This window comes from Oryzias latipes, chromosome 18 (genome assembly GCF_002234675.1).
Source record: "Oryzias latipes chromosome 18, ASM223467v1".
NCBI classification, from domain to species: domain Eukaryota; kingdom Metazoa; phylum Chordata; class Actinopteri; order Beloniformes; family Adrianichthyidae; genus Oryzias; species Oryzias latipes.
In genome coordinates, this window is record NC_019876.2 from 3888786 (window position 1) to 3902345 (window position 13560).

A 13560-nucleotide genomic window follows, 5' to 3' on the forward strand; every position below is an offset into this window, starting at 1 on the left:
AGCCCTTTAAACGCTGATTCTATTGATACCAATAGTTAGCGTCGAAAAAAATCCGAAGCATATGAATAATAGACATCTTTCGAAGGAATCAGAGATTTGAATTTGCCGCTAAGAGCGCAGGCTGGAAGTGACCTCGATATGACCTGTGACGTCACGAAAGGCGTTGACTTTCGCAGTTCCGCTTCGGACAGCATGTAAACAAAACAGGTAGTCTTCGTTTCTCTCGTGTTTAAATCTGTTAATCATCAACATGCCAAGTCGTTGTGTGGCAGCTGGATGTAGCAATACATCTAGTGAAAGTGTATCTGTGTATAAATTCCCAAAACAAAAAACGCTGCTGAAAAGGGGAAAGTTCAAGAAGGTGGACGGCGAAGGATTTTTCCCTCCAGATCTGCAGGAGAGAAGTCTGCGTTTTCGAAGGGACAAAAACCGGGACACAAACGAAGAATTTTGAACGGAGAGTTGGGAGGAGGATCTTGGCTTCTTTTTTTTTTTTTTTTTTTTTTTTTCTTTTTCCTAACTTGTCCTGTCCAACAGCTAGGCAGACAGATGAGAGCTGAGGGCCTCTTGGGTTGGACATATTTTACTTTAACAAGAGGGGTTATTAATCTTCAGACAAACCAAAGGTATGTCTGAATAAACCCCTTTTGTAATTCAGGCCAAACTTTATTAATTTCAAACATGTCTGAAAATCTTTGGTGTTGGACCGGACGGAAAAGGAAAGAGGGGAAGAAGAGAGAGGGACGTTAGAGAGAGGGGGGGTAGGGGGTGATAATAGGAGGGGAAGGGGGATAAGACCATGAAGCAGCATAAAGCAGCAAGTTTACTGGTTGTTAATCATTATGGTAAGGTTCAAATGTAAAAAAAAAACAAAAAAAAAAAAATAAAGGGCGGAGCCTGTCCACACACACACTCAAATGTTATAAACACACCTGTTAGTTGCAAAAATGTCCACCTGTCGACATGTACACAAAACAGATAGTGTTCACACGCATACTTATGCCTTAAAACCAACTAGTGTGAAATATTTCAGTCATTCAGTCTGTTGAGCTAACACCTGTGCTCAGGTGAGTGTTTATGTTCTTCTAAAATGGATGGTGGAACGTGAAAAGAAGGAGGGAGAGTGCCCAGCCATCCCCACCCCAAGACCCCCACCGCACCAGCAGCGGCAGCCGGAATCCCCCCAACGCCACACGGGAACCGGCAGGGAACAACCGCCGCCCGGGCAACCAAGCCCGCCACCCAGGCCAGGGCCAGCAGGGCCGCCGCAAGGCCCCCAGAGCCAGAGAGCAGGGAGGCACGGAGGGAAAGATGGCGCCGCCCCAGCCCAACCAGGAGAGCAGCCCCCCCGCCGCGCCGGGAGAACCCAACGCAGGGCCCCACCGGAGAAGGACGCCCACAGCCCCAGACGAGCACCCCACCACCACCCAGGAGTTCCGGGCATCCCCCTGCCCCAACCCCAGGTACGAGCCAGGACCCCCCAAGGGAGACCCACTCCGCACTCCAGGCAGCCATCCGCCCGGCCCACGGTTGGTCCAGGGAGGAGCGAGGCAGGGGCCCGCCGCCCCCGCCCAGAAGGGGGGAACCCCGGGGAAAAAAGAGGGCCCACAAGGGGTGTTGTAAATATGGCCCGACCAGGCTCGGCCACAGTTGGAAATTTGGCGGGGCCCAGCACTCAGGAGCAAGGACCAGAACCCACCCCCCAGGGACACGAACACCCCCGGCTCAGATGTAATGTGAACCCCCCCACCGCGCGGAGAGAGCACCGCCGGGCCCAGGAAGCCGGCACCCCGGGGACACAGCCGCCGTTGCAAAGGGGCCCGTACCCCCCACCAGGGAAGAGGCAGGGGACAGATGGTCCTAGGTCCCACCTTCCTTGCAAAATGTGTGTGCGTGTATGTGTGTTTGAGAGAGTGTGTGTGTGCATGTGTGTGTGTTTATGTTGGGATGTATATATTGAGGGGGGAGGGGTGTGTGTACTAAGGGGGGTGCGGTTAAAATTGGCGGGTAGGGCACTAAGGGGACGTCTCCTGATTACTCACAGTGATGTCCCCTCACCCTCCCCACCAAGGGGCCCTAAATGTCTAAGGTGCGGTTAAAATTGGCGGGTAGGGTGCTAGGAGGACATCCGCTGCTTGCTGGCAGTGATGTCCAAGCACCCCCCCTACCAAGGGCCCTACATGTCTAAGGTGCAAATAAAACCGAAAGAGGGGGGGCCCACTCCATACGGCAACCACAGGAGGGGGGTCACTGCCTAGTAAACCCCCCCCCAAGGCTCATCGCAGGCTAAGCCCCCCACCCCCTCACCCTATTATGAGGTTATATGAGGAAGGGGGTAAGTTGGGGACAGATGATAGACTGTCCCCCGGTGGTCAAACAGCCGTCCCCCGCCCCCCCCCCCCAGCAAGGGGGCCAGGCCCACCCAGCCCCGGGGCCCCACCCCCGGAGGCGCAGACACCCCAGGCCCAGCACCACCACCCCCACACAGAGAGAGGGGAGCCAGAAAGCGCCGGCCCCCCCCGGAGCAAGCCCAGGCCCCCACCCCCAAACGCCGGCCCTAGAAGAGCTCTGGTCAGGCCTCGACGGGACCGAGGCAGCCAACCGGCCGGGGAAACCGCCGATGGCCTCAGCGGAGACCCCGACCCGTCAACCCCCCCTGCCCCGTACCAATAGTGCCCCCCCCCCTCCCCCAGAATGCCCCCCCACAGGACAGGGCCGACAAGACCCCCACCCCACCCCACCCCCAGACCCCGCAGCCGAAGCGGATGACACCCAGAGCGACCGGGGGCCCCAAGAGGGTTGTCCCGTCCCGCCCCAGAGCCAGGGAAGGGCCGATCCCAGCCCCAGGTGTAGACGGGAAGCCCATCCAGCGCCGCTGCCCCCCCCCCGAGCAGCGCCCCCCGCCAACCCCCCCCAGCACAGGCAAAGGGACCACCCCCCCAAGCCAAGCCAGACCACCACCCCACCCCCCCACCACGCACCCCCACACCCAAGCCCAGAGGACCACGCAGCGCCCCAGGCCGCCCCACCCAGGCGCCGGACCCGACCCCCCGACCAACGGAGCCCCCACCACCCCCGGCCAGGCACCGGAGGCCCCGACCCCCACCCCGGCCCACGGCAGAAGGGCAAGGAGCAGCGACGACCATGCCCCCCCACCCCCTAAGTCACGGAGTTAGCTATGGGAGACCAGAGAGACCGAATTCTTTCAAAGTTACTTGAACTTTGGGCTGACATTTTTTCCAAGCTGATATGATCAAGCAGCAGATTTCTGTGTTGACTTATATTTATATTTTTTTTGCTTTTCCAATTTATTAAAATAGTTTTTTTAGCAATGCAAAGAGTTATGAAAATGATAGATGCTAATCCTCCTTCTACATCGATGGCACTCATGTCACCAAGCACACAAAGTGACGGCGAAGCTGTGATTGAAACCTTAAGCCAGACTGATAGATCGGCACATACCTGCTGCCAGAGAGCCTGGACAGGAGTGCAGAACCATAGTGCATGCATGTAATTGTCGGGTAGATTACTGTCACAGTGCTGACAAATGTCTGAGTTACTGAGACCCATCTTGAACATCCTCTGTCCAGTGTAGTAAATTCTGTGAAGAGTTTTGAAATGGATTAGCTGCAGATTTGGATTTTTTGTCATTTTAAAGGTGTTTAGACAAAGTTCTGACCAAAAACTTTCATCTGTGCTGATGCTCAAATCCGCATCCCATTTTGTTGTCGGAAGTGAAATATTGTTATCTAAATTACATAAAAGTTTGTATATTTTGGAGAGAGTTTCATTCATTGAGAAATTGATCAGAGTGGTAACTACATCTGGTAGCTTTAAATCGTTGTCTCTGTATTTAAACTTTTTAGTAATAATAGATTTAAGTTGCTGATATTCCAAGAAGTTATATATTCCATGTTTGTCTTGAAGTTCCTGGGGAGTTATGAATCTTCTATTAATAATTATGTGCTCTAGTTGTTTTATGCCCCCTGCTTGCCAAGCTGGGAAGTGGATAATTTTTTTGTTTATGAGGATGTCTGGGTTGTTCCAGATGGGTGTCATTTTGCACGGTTGAATTGATGATTTTGATATTTTGAGAAATTCCCACCAGGCTGTTAAAGTGGCATTTATATTAATACTTTTGAAACAATCCTGTCTTTTAACTATTTGACTAATAAATGGAAGATCTGACAGGTTGATCTTTCCACATAACGCCTGTTCCAAGTCTAACCATGAGTTGGTTTCTGGATTATTTTTTAACCATTTTAAGATGTATTGTAATCTATTTGCAAGAAAGTAATTGTGGAAGTTAGGTAATTCTAATCCTCCACAGCTTTTTGCAGATTTTAAAGTTTTTAGACTAATTCTTGCAGGTTTATTGTTCCATAGAAAGCTTGATATGGATGAGTCTAATGTTTTGAACCATTTTAATGGCGGTTGTGTGGGAATCATTGAGAAGAGATAATTAACTTTGGGTAAGATTTTCATTTTAACCGTGGCTACCTTGCCCATAAGGGACAAAGGCAGGTTGGTCCAGCGTGTTAGATCGTCCTGTATGTTTTTCAGTAATGGGGTGTAGTTTAGCAGCACCAGTTCTGATATTTTGGGGGAAAAATAAATACCTAGATATTTTATATTGCCTGATTTAACTGGTATTGTGAGTCCTTGCTCCGCATTACTGTTCAGTGGTAATAAAACAGATTTATTCCAATTAATGGAATAGTCTGATATAGAAGAGAATTCATTAATGATTGTTGCCGTTTCATTTACAGAATGTATATTACTTAAAAACAGTAATATGTCATCTGCATAGAGACTAATTTTATGATGGCTGTGTTTGGTTTTAATTCCTTTAATACTCTCATTCTGTCTTATTGCTGCAGCTAGAGGCTCGATAAATATTGCAAAAAGAGAGGGGGAGAGTGGGCAACCCTGTCTAGTTCCTCTTCCAAGAAAAAACCTGTTGGAAGTCTGTTTATTAGTTCTAACTGATGCATTGGGGTTGTGATATAATATTTTGATCCAATTGATGAATGATTCTCCAAACCCAAACTTATGGAGGGCAGCAATGAGGAACTTCCAATTTACTCTATCAAAGGCTTTTTCAGCATCCAGTGATAGTATAGTCATTTCCTGGTTTTTGATGGTGGCAAAGTCTATTATGTTAACGAGTCTGCGGACATTGTCATCCGAGTGTCTGCCTTTGATGAATCCAGTTTGATCAAAGTCAATTATGTAAGGAGTGACTTTTTCTATTCTCTGTGCTAGTGCTTTGCAGATAATTTTTACATCTGCATTAATTAAAGAAATGGGGCGATAGCTTGAAGGACTCGTGGGGTCTTTGTCTGGTTTTAGAAGAAGGATAATGTTGGCAGAGTTCATGTTAGGTGGTAGAGATTGTCTTTCATTGATAAATTTTACCGTTTTATAAAACGTTGGTGCCAGTTGTTCCCAGAATTCCTTATAAAACTCTGCAGGAAAGCCGTCAGGCCCTGGTGCTTTACCATTAGGCATAAGTGACAGAGCTTCATGAAGCTCAGACAACGAGAGCGGAGAGTCTAAATTTGTGATTTGATCTTCGTTTAACTTGGGCAGGTTTATATTGTTGAGAAATGAGTTGATGCTTTGTTCCGATGGATTGATCTGTGGAGTGTATAAGTTTTGATAAAAGTCTTTAAACGCATTATTAATTTTTGCCGGGTCATGGGTGACATTCCCTGTTTGGTCCATAATCGAAGTGATTGTTGATTTTTCTTTATTAATTTTAAGCTGATTAGCTAGAAATTTGCCAGATTTATTTGAGTTTTCATATCTTTCCAGTCGAAGCCTTTGTATTTGAAATTGTGTTTGTTTATTGATGATGTCATTTAACTGCAGTTTTAAATTTTTCAGGTCCCCCAGTATGTGTTCCTGTGCAGAAGCAGCATAAGCAGTCTCCAGAGTTTTTATTTTATTTTCTAATTCTAATAAATCTGCTTTCTCCTTGCGTTTTTTATGCGTTGAATAAGAGATGACTTTCCCTCTCATGACTGCTTTTGCTGCTTCCCAAAGAATACTTGGTGATATTTCAGAAGTATCGTTGAATTCTAAGAAGGTTGCCCACTCTTTTTTAAAGAATTCAATAAATTCCTGGTCTTTTAACAGAGACGTATTAAACCTCCAGGTTGAACCCGAGGGTCTGGGTACTTCCCTTGAAATAGTAACAGAAACTGGTGCATGGTCACTGATAATAATTGGATGAATGTTGGAACTTTTAATTTCTTTCAAAAGGGAGTTACTGACTAATAAATAATCTAAACGAGATTGTGAATGGTGAACTGGAGAAAAAAAGGTGAACCCCTTAGTGCTTGGATGACATGAGCGCCAAGCGTCGCAGAGACCCAGATCATTCATGTACTGCTTTAGAATACTTGCAGACTGCCATGTACGCTGGTTTGCTGCTGTGCTGAGTCTGTCAAGTTCGGGGTCCAAAACAAGGTTGACGTCTCCTCCTATAATGATTGTGGAGTCAGAGTGAACTGAGAGTGAGGTGAAGAATCTGTGAAAGAAGGAAGAGTCGTCAAAATTAGGACCATAGATGCTGGCTATGCAAAAGTCCTTGTTCTGAATGGATATATTAATGATTACAAATCTGCCTTCTGGGTCAGTAACTGTATCCTTATGAGTAAATGTAACATTTTTATTAATCAAAACTGCAACCCCTCTTTGTTTGGAGTTGAAACTGGCAGAATACATAGCTGGATACTGGGAACAGCACAGGAGATGACCAGCTGATAAAGATAAATGGGTTTCCTGCAGCAGAGCTATATCTGCTTTAAGATCATTCAGGTGATTTAACACTTTCAATCTCTTTGGCCCAGAACCAAGTCCACGCACATTCCAGCTAACGATGTTAAGACTGTTCATAGCTGTTCTAACCGGGAGAGTGCAAGGCTAAATAGTGCGTGTGCCCGTCCGTGTGCGCGTGCCCGCTGTGCGTACCTGCTACACTGACAAGCGCTATGCGTTGTGGGTGAACGTGTCTTGGCTGTGAGCTGCATGTTGCGTGCGTCCTGTGTGAGCCTAAGTGAGGTTTTTGCAGTTTATCAACGTGTGTGTGCGGGATCGCGTGTGCATGCTCTTATGCGCGCTAGTATGCGCGCGCCCGTTCCGTGCATAAATAAATACTCACCGTGGTTGCGTTGACTTTACCTGATTCACATATGAGGACATGGGAAGGGGGGGGGACAAGAGAAAAGAGAGAGGGAAAGAGAAAGAACAAAAAACAAAAACAACGAAACAACAACAGAAACATGAATGTGAGAGAAAGAAAAGACAGTTTTCCTGAGAGGTGTGGATTATTGATGATCCGATTATTTCCTATTCAATTAAATAAGTTTGCGGGTTTCTTCTGGGCAGCGCAGATGTCAGTGCGCCTCTGAAAGCCTTCAGCACAGCCAGGGTGTTACCTCTGGGTCCCGGAACAGCTTGCCATTCACAAAAAGTTTATCAACAGCAACCACTGCACGGGCTCCAGCAGACAGGTGCTTCCTCCTCAGCGGGAAGAGGATTTTCCGCCGGCGGAGGATCTCGCCTGGAAACTGATCATTCACGCTGTAATGTGTGTCTTTCAGCTCTCGCCCTCTGCTTTTTACCTGCATCTTTTGTTTATAATGTTCAAATTTAGCAACAATAGGACGGGGACGCTGATTGTCCGGCCTTTTTCCTCCGAGCCGGTGAACCCTGTGGAAGGAGATCTTCTGGACTTCTTCCTTGGGGAGTTTCAGATGGACCTCTATAAAGGACTTAACAATGTTCTCCGGGACTTCCCCTGCCTCTTCTGGAATCCCTGCGAACACTAGATTGTCCCTCATGCTCCTCGCAGATCCAGGAGGGTTTCCTTGATGGATCGGTTTTCCTCAGAGAGACGGGCGGTGTCGTGGCCCAAGGTCTTGACGGTCTCTCTGAGGGCCTGGTTCTCCGCTGCGAGCTCCTGCACCTGCTGTTGGCTGAACTCCAGAGACTCTCGCAGACCTTGGAATTCCTTATGGAGGATCTCCAGCAGATTTAAACGGCAATCAAGGCTGGAGAGCCTTTTATCAATTGAATCCAGGATATCACTCATGTTGCTGCCTGGGGAGGAGGCAGCCCCGGGGGAGTCTTCGGGACGGTTGCGTTTGGTGGACGGAGTGGCGGTGTTGGATTTCTTCATGAGGCAGGTATTGAAACACTCGTCGATGTAATTCTCCAGATCCTCCAGGTCCTCCAGGTCATCCAGGCTGGCAAATGCTTGACAAACTTTTTCAGATTTTTATTTTTTAAACTTTCTGGATTATTTAAATATGGCGGTGTAATTAAATAAATCAAAAATGTTTGTTCGCAACTTACGCGCCGCCAAGTAAACTCACCACACTCCTCTCGTCGGCTCTCGCGATACTACAGCATCACGTCACTGATTCCAGGATCTTGGCTTCTGAGTCGAGGAAAGGCGGGTGAGCTGGAAGCGAGCGAGCCGTTTTCTGGGTCGGAGAGGACGGCGCTGGAGTCGGGAGCGGAGGCTGCTAAGCTAGTGTGCATCACGATGGATCACATTGAGGCGAAGTAGTCGTGTTTTCTGTTGTCCTTGGATCCAACTGGAGTATTTCAATGCACTCAATGTTTTGCAAGAGAAGCAACAGGCCTGCAACGTTTTTTTTTCCTTTTCCTTTTGAGGTGCCGGTACCGTGAGTAAACTGAACTGTGTGTGTGTGTGTGTGAGCGCGCGCACGACAAAAGGTTTCAAACTGGTTCAAACAGGTAAAACTGTTAATGTTCCACAGTTGTTAATGGTATACAGTGACTTTGTTAACTAAAGAGTAGTAATATCTGGGAAACTTTTATTTTGTGACATTTATTTTGTAAATTGGGTTGAAAACCAGTGTTTACCTTTGTTTAGATTAGGCCAAAAGGGGACATTTTGAGTATATTTTAGGGTAAGTGGAGTAATTTAATTTTATACATTTTTTAGACTTACTGGAGTCTAGCCGAATCTTAATGCTGGCTATCGTCATCGGCATCACTAGACCTACTACTTTCTGCTATATCCTCCTCACTTTCGCAAAAGGGTTCGAATCAATACGGTTGCAAAAGTGACTCATCATCATGATAAACTCCGCAACTTTCCTCTTCATCTTTCTGTTCATCTGATGATAAATCGCTAATAGGTAGCATCACTCTGTGCTTCGCTATCGGTGCTAGCCATGTTGTCTGCCTTTCGTTACGTCACAAACATGGCGGCGTGAAGCCGGCGGCCGTCCTCGTTGTTTATATCGCGTTTTTAGCTATTTATTCTTTTTCGAAAAATATTAAATACAATCGCAACATGAAGTAGAGACTATTTACTATATTTTGGCTTATTAAAATAGGCCATGTCACCCACACTTTAAAAACTCGTCTTTTTCCTCTGGCTTTTAACACCAGCAAGCAGATGTAGTTTTTTTATTGTTGAATCATTTTATTTATATTTGATTTAATGCTCAGCACTTTGGTTACTCCTGCTTTTACAAGTGCTATACAAATAACAAAATGTATTGATTAATTGATTTTAGTAAAATGTTGCATATCAGCTGGCTTATGTTAATTTCAAAAATGCTTCTCTACTGTAAAATGTTGCCTTTTTCTACAAAAAAGATTTTTTCCATGTCAAAATAAGCTGATTTACATTACAGTGATCCCTTGCTATAACGCGGTTTACTTTTCACGGTTTCGCTACTTCACGGATTTGCATCATGCATCGTGTTCTGCATTCTGATTGGCTAAAAAGTCACTCCGGTTCTTCTCTACCTGTGCCCCAATAACGTTGCAGTTTAATATGTACACGTACGTAAAACAGCTTGCCAAATTTACATTACGTACGTGCAAATCATCTTGCAATTTCGAGTTTCTCTAAAACCCATAGAAAAAGAGCAACAACAACTGCCTATCACTATGTTCTTCTCCCGAACAAACACAGCTGCACCGGGGCCTTCAAAAGAAGAAAACACTGCAGAGCGGAGTCAGGATGCAGCAGCTCAGTCTGAAGAGCAGTGAAATACACCTGAGTCACTATTTGTCCCACTGTACTTTGTATTTTTTTCATAATCATTTTAAATTTTCTCCCGTTTAATCCAATACTCGGGTCGCGGTGGGCGGGGCTAATCTCCGCGATTTGAAGCCTTCTGTTTACATCGATGATTCAAAGTATTATTTGACAGTACAGTACAGAAGTTATTTGTTGAAAATAACATTTCTTAAGTACTTTTATTTGTGAAACAAATGCTTGAGCCTGTAAAATGGTTTGTTCTTTCTTTTCAATGTAAAATAGAGTATTTAATTGTATAATAATTGTAAAAAAAATAGAGGTTTCTACTTCAGGGATTTTGCCTATCACGGGTTTTTTTTTGGAACGTAACCCCCGCGAAAAACAAGGGTTTAATGTATTTGCATTAAAAAACATTTTTAATGTTCCATAACAGCGCAAAGCTGCTTTTTTCCACTTCAGAATTAGTTGGTTTACAAATACGTTGGGAAACACTTTAATTACAGTAAAATGTGGCATTTCTCTGCAAAGCTGCTTTTCTCTGCGTCAGAACAAGCTGATCCACATAAATTGGGCAAACACGTTACAACTGTGAATGTCTCGTATGTCTGCAAAGCTGCTTGTCTCTGCATCTAAATCTATTAAAAATATATTAATCGTGTCAAACAAAACACTGCTTTCTAGCACACTTGTATTTTGAGATTTGTGAATTCTGCTTGTAATTGTACATCTAGACTACAAAGAAGCTGGTTTGATTTTTAAAATACTTACAGTTAAAGTGTAATCTCATTTAAGTGGAACAATGAAAAGTCAATGGAGTGTGCTAAGGCTTTCTTTATCCTTTCATTGTTTCTTTTCCCAGACATGCTGTTCAACTCTTTCTCCAACGAGTCCCTCCCTCTGCTACACAACGAAGATCTGTTTTTACAGCACTACTGCCTTCTATCCAACATCATTGTCTTTAAAATGTTTCATGCCATAAATATTGCCCTGATGTTCCCCCTCTGCATTTTCATCCTCTACCATGGTCTCCAACAGAGGCGGAAGGCTTCAGTGACGATGGGCCACTCAGACTGCTTCACCTACCATATGGTTTCCATGGAGATGATTGGTGTCTCCGGTAGTTTGTTGATCGTCTTTGTCGATAATGGCGGGGATGCTGTCTATTTTGTTGTGTACGGTTGCGTGGCAACCTTAATTTGGCACGGACAGACTCTGTTCCATCTTCTCACATGTGTGGAGCGCTACCTGGCTGTCGTTCATGCCATTGTATACATGAGACTGAAGAATGAACAAGGGGTCAGAATGAGAAATGTCACTATTTGCTGTGTCTGGTTGTGTTGCATTGTAACAATGAGTTTTTCCCGTTTCAAAAAAGTTCTGGTCATTGTGGATTTCTGCCTCTTGATGATCTCATTAGCTGTTGTCTCCTTCTGCAGCTCTATGGTTCTCTGCATTTTGGTTCGTCCAGGTCCAGGAAAGCAGAGTCTGAACCGAGATAAACTCAACCAATCAAAGCAGAGGGCACTCTATACCATTGCGTCCATATTTGGAGCTCTGCTGTTGAGGTTTTTTGGGAGTACCACTTGGACTGTTGTGCAAGTTTTTGACTCAAATTCTTCCTGTGTGGTAATGATGACTGCCATATGGTTTCAGGTGCCCAGCAGTCTGGTGATACCTCTTCTGTACCTGCACAGGGCAGGAAAGCTTGGGGTTTGCAATAAAGTGCATACTTGAAAGCATGGGAAAATGATAAACATGAAATTATAAAATGAGATTTATTTCTTTTACTTAAACTCTAGTTCATCCTTGAAAAAGAAAAAAAAGACTCCCAATGATATGAGATCTTTTATTTTAATGTAATCCAGTTGATACTCTTACTGTAACATTCTACAATATATTTTATGTGATATTGAAGACTTTTTATGCACACACAATTCAAAATTGGTAGAGTGGTGACATTTTTGAGTAAAACTGTGAATTCCTGTACGACTGGTTGATTTACTGACGAGCAATTCTATTAAAATTTGTTGAAAAAAGTCGTTTGATTTGTGTTTTCTTGGCACTGAATTCTGGAGGTACCTGTGAAGATTGCTCCATCAGAGGTGGTAAAAAACCAACACAATTTTTATAATGGATAAATGCTGTCAATCTTTTTAAATTTCTCAAACCCTGAAACACTTTATAGTCCTAAAGATACAGTGTCCCCCCATTTATCCACATTTTCGGGAATTTCCGACCCATCACAGCGATCAACAGCTGGTTCTACCAGTTACTGAATCGCTGAAACCAAAGTTTGTGCCCCTACATGGAGAAATGGCATCAGCTGACTCAGAAGAGGTCAGAAAAATATCCTGATACGTTGAGGAAGATAATCATGGATGATAATTATTATCCGGATGAATAAATGAATGAAACTGGCCTCTTTCAGAAAGTGAGGCCCTCTGGCACTTAACTGATGAAGGAGGAAGCCCGTTCTCCTGGTTTTAAGGGAGAGTGACATTTTTAATGTGCGTTATAAGCCAAGCTATAGTCTATTACTTTAAATAAAAAAAATCTTTAATGTTGAGCAATTTTTCAATGTTAATTAATAAATGTTTAAAAAGCATCCAAATTGTTTAACAAGGGTTTTTGATAAGTAAGGACCAGTGATGGACGTTCTTCTGTCACGGGTGGGGGGGGTGGGGGTGAGGGGTTCTCGGTGTTCGCTGGTGTCTTTGGTCCTTAACCCCCACGAATATGGGGCAAATCCTATATTAACCCTTGTGTGGTGTTCATATTGTTGTTACTCAGCCAGTGTTCGTGGGTCTGGTGGACCCGTTGCATGTTGTGGTTTTTAATGCCTCACAATCAAACACTTTGATGTTAAAATACTCAACAGATGTTTAACTCATCCAATTACAATCAGTATATTTGGTTAATATTTGCCCTTTACCTTTGTTAGATCACATTCATAACTCATTGTTATTCTCACTCATCCTAAAACGTGATAAAGAAAATCAATTAAAATCAAGATATGAGTGGAAACACATTTTCAAGTGAAGCAAGGCTTTTCAAAACTACTAACTTTTATTTATTTGAACACAGAAACTGAACCCATTCAGCTGCACAACACAAGCTGAACACATAGAGTAAACCTATTAGTCAACACAACACATCAGCCCCATTGAACACATGACCTTTTAGCCACTAGCCTATACAACACATGGTCCTGGCTGCTGACGGCTTGGTCCTGTGGCTGGGTGCTGATGGCTTCGTTTTGGAACTGGCTGATGCTCAATCTAAATGGTAAATGGCGTATACTTATATAGTGCCTTTCTTCCAACAAGGACAAAGCCCTTTACAGTCACAGACCCATTCACCCAGTCACACACACATTCACACACTGGTGGCGGCTCCGCTGCCAAACACAGGCGCCTGCCTACCACCAGAGGCAAGGTGGGGTTCAGTGTCTTGCCCAAGGACACTTCGACTCATGGGCGTGCAAGGCGGGAATCGAACCTGCAATATTACGATCATGGGTCGAC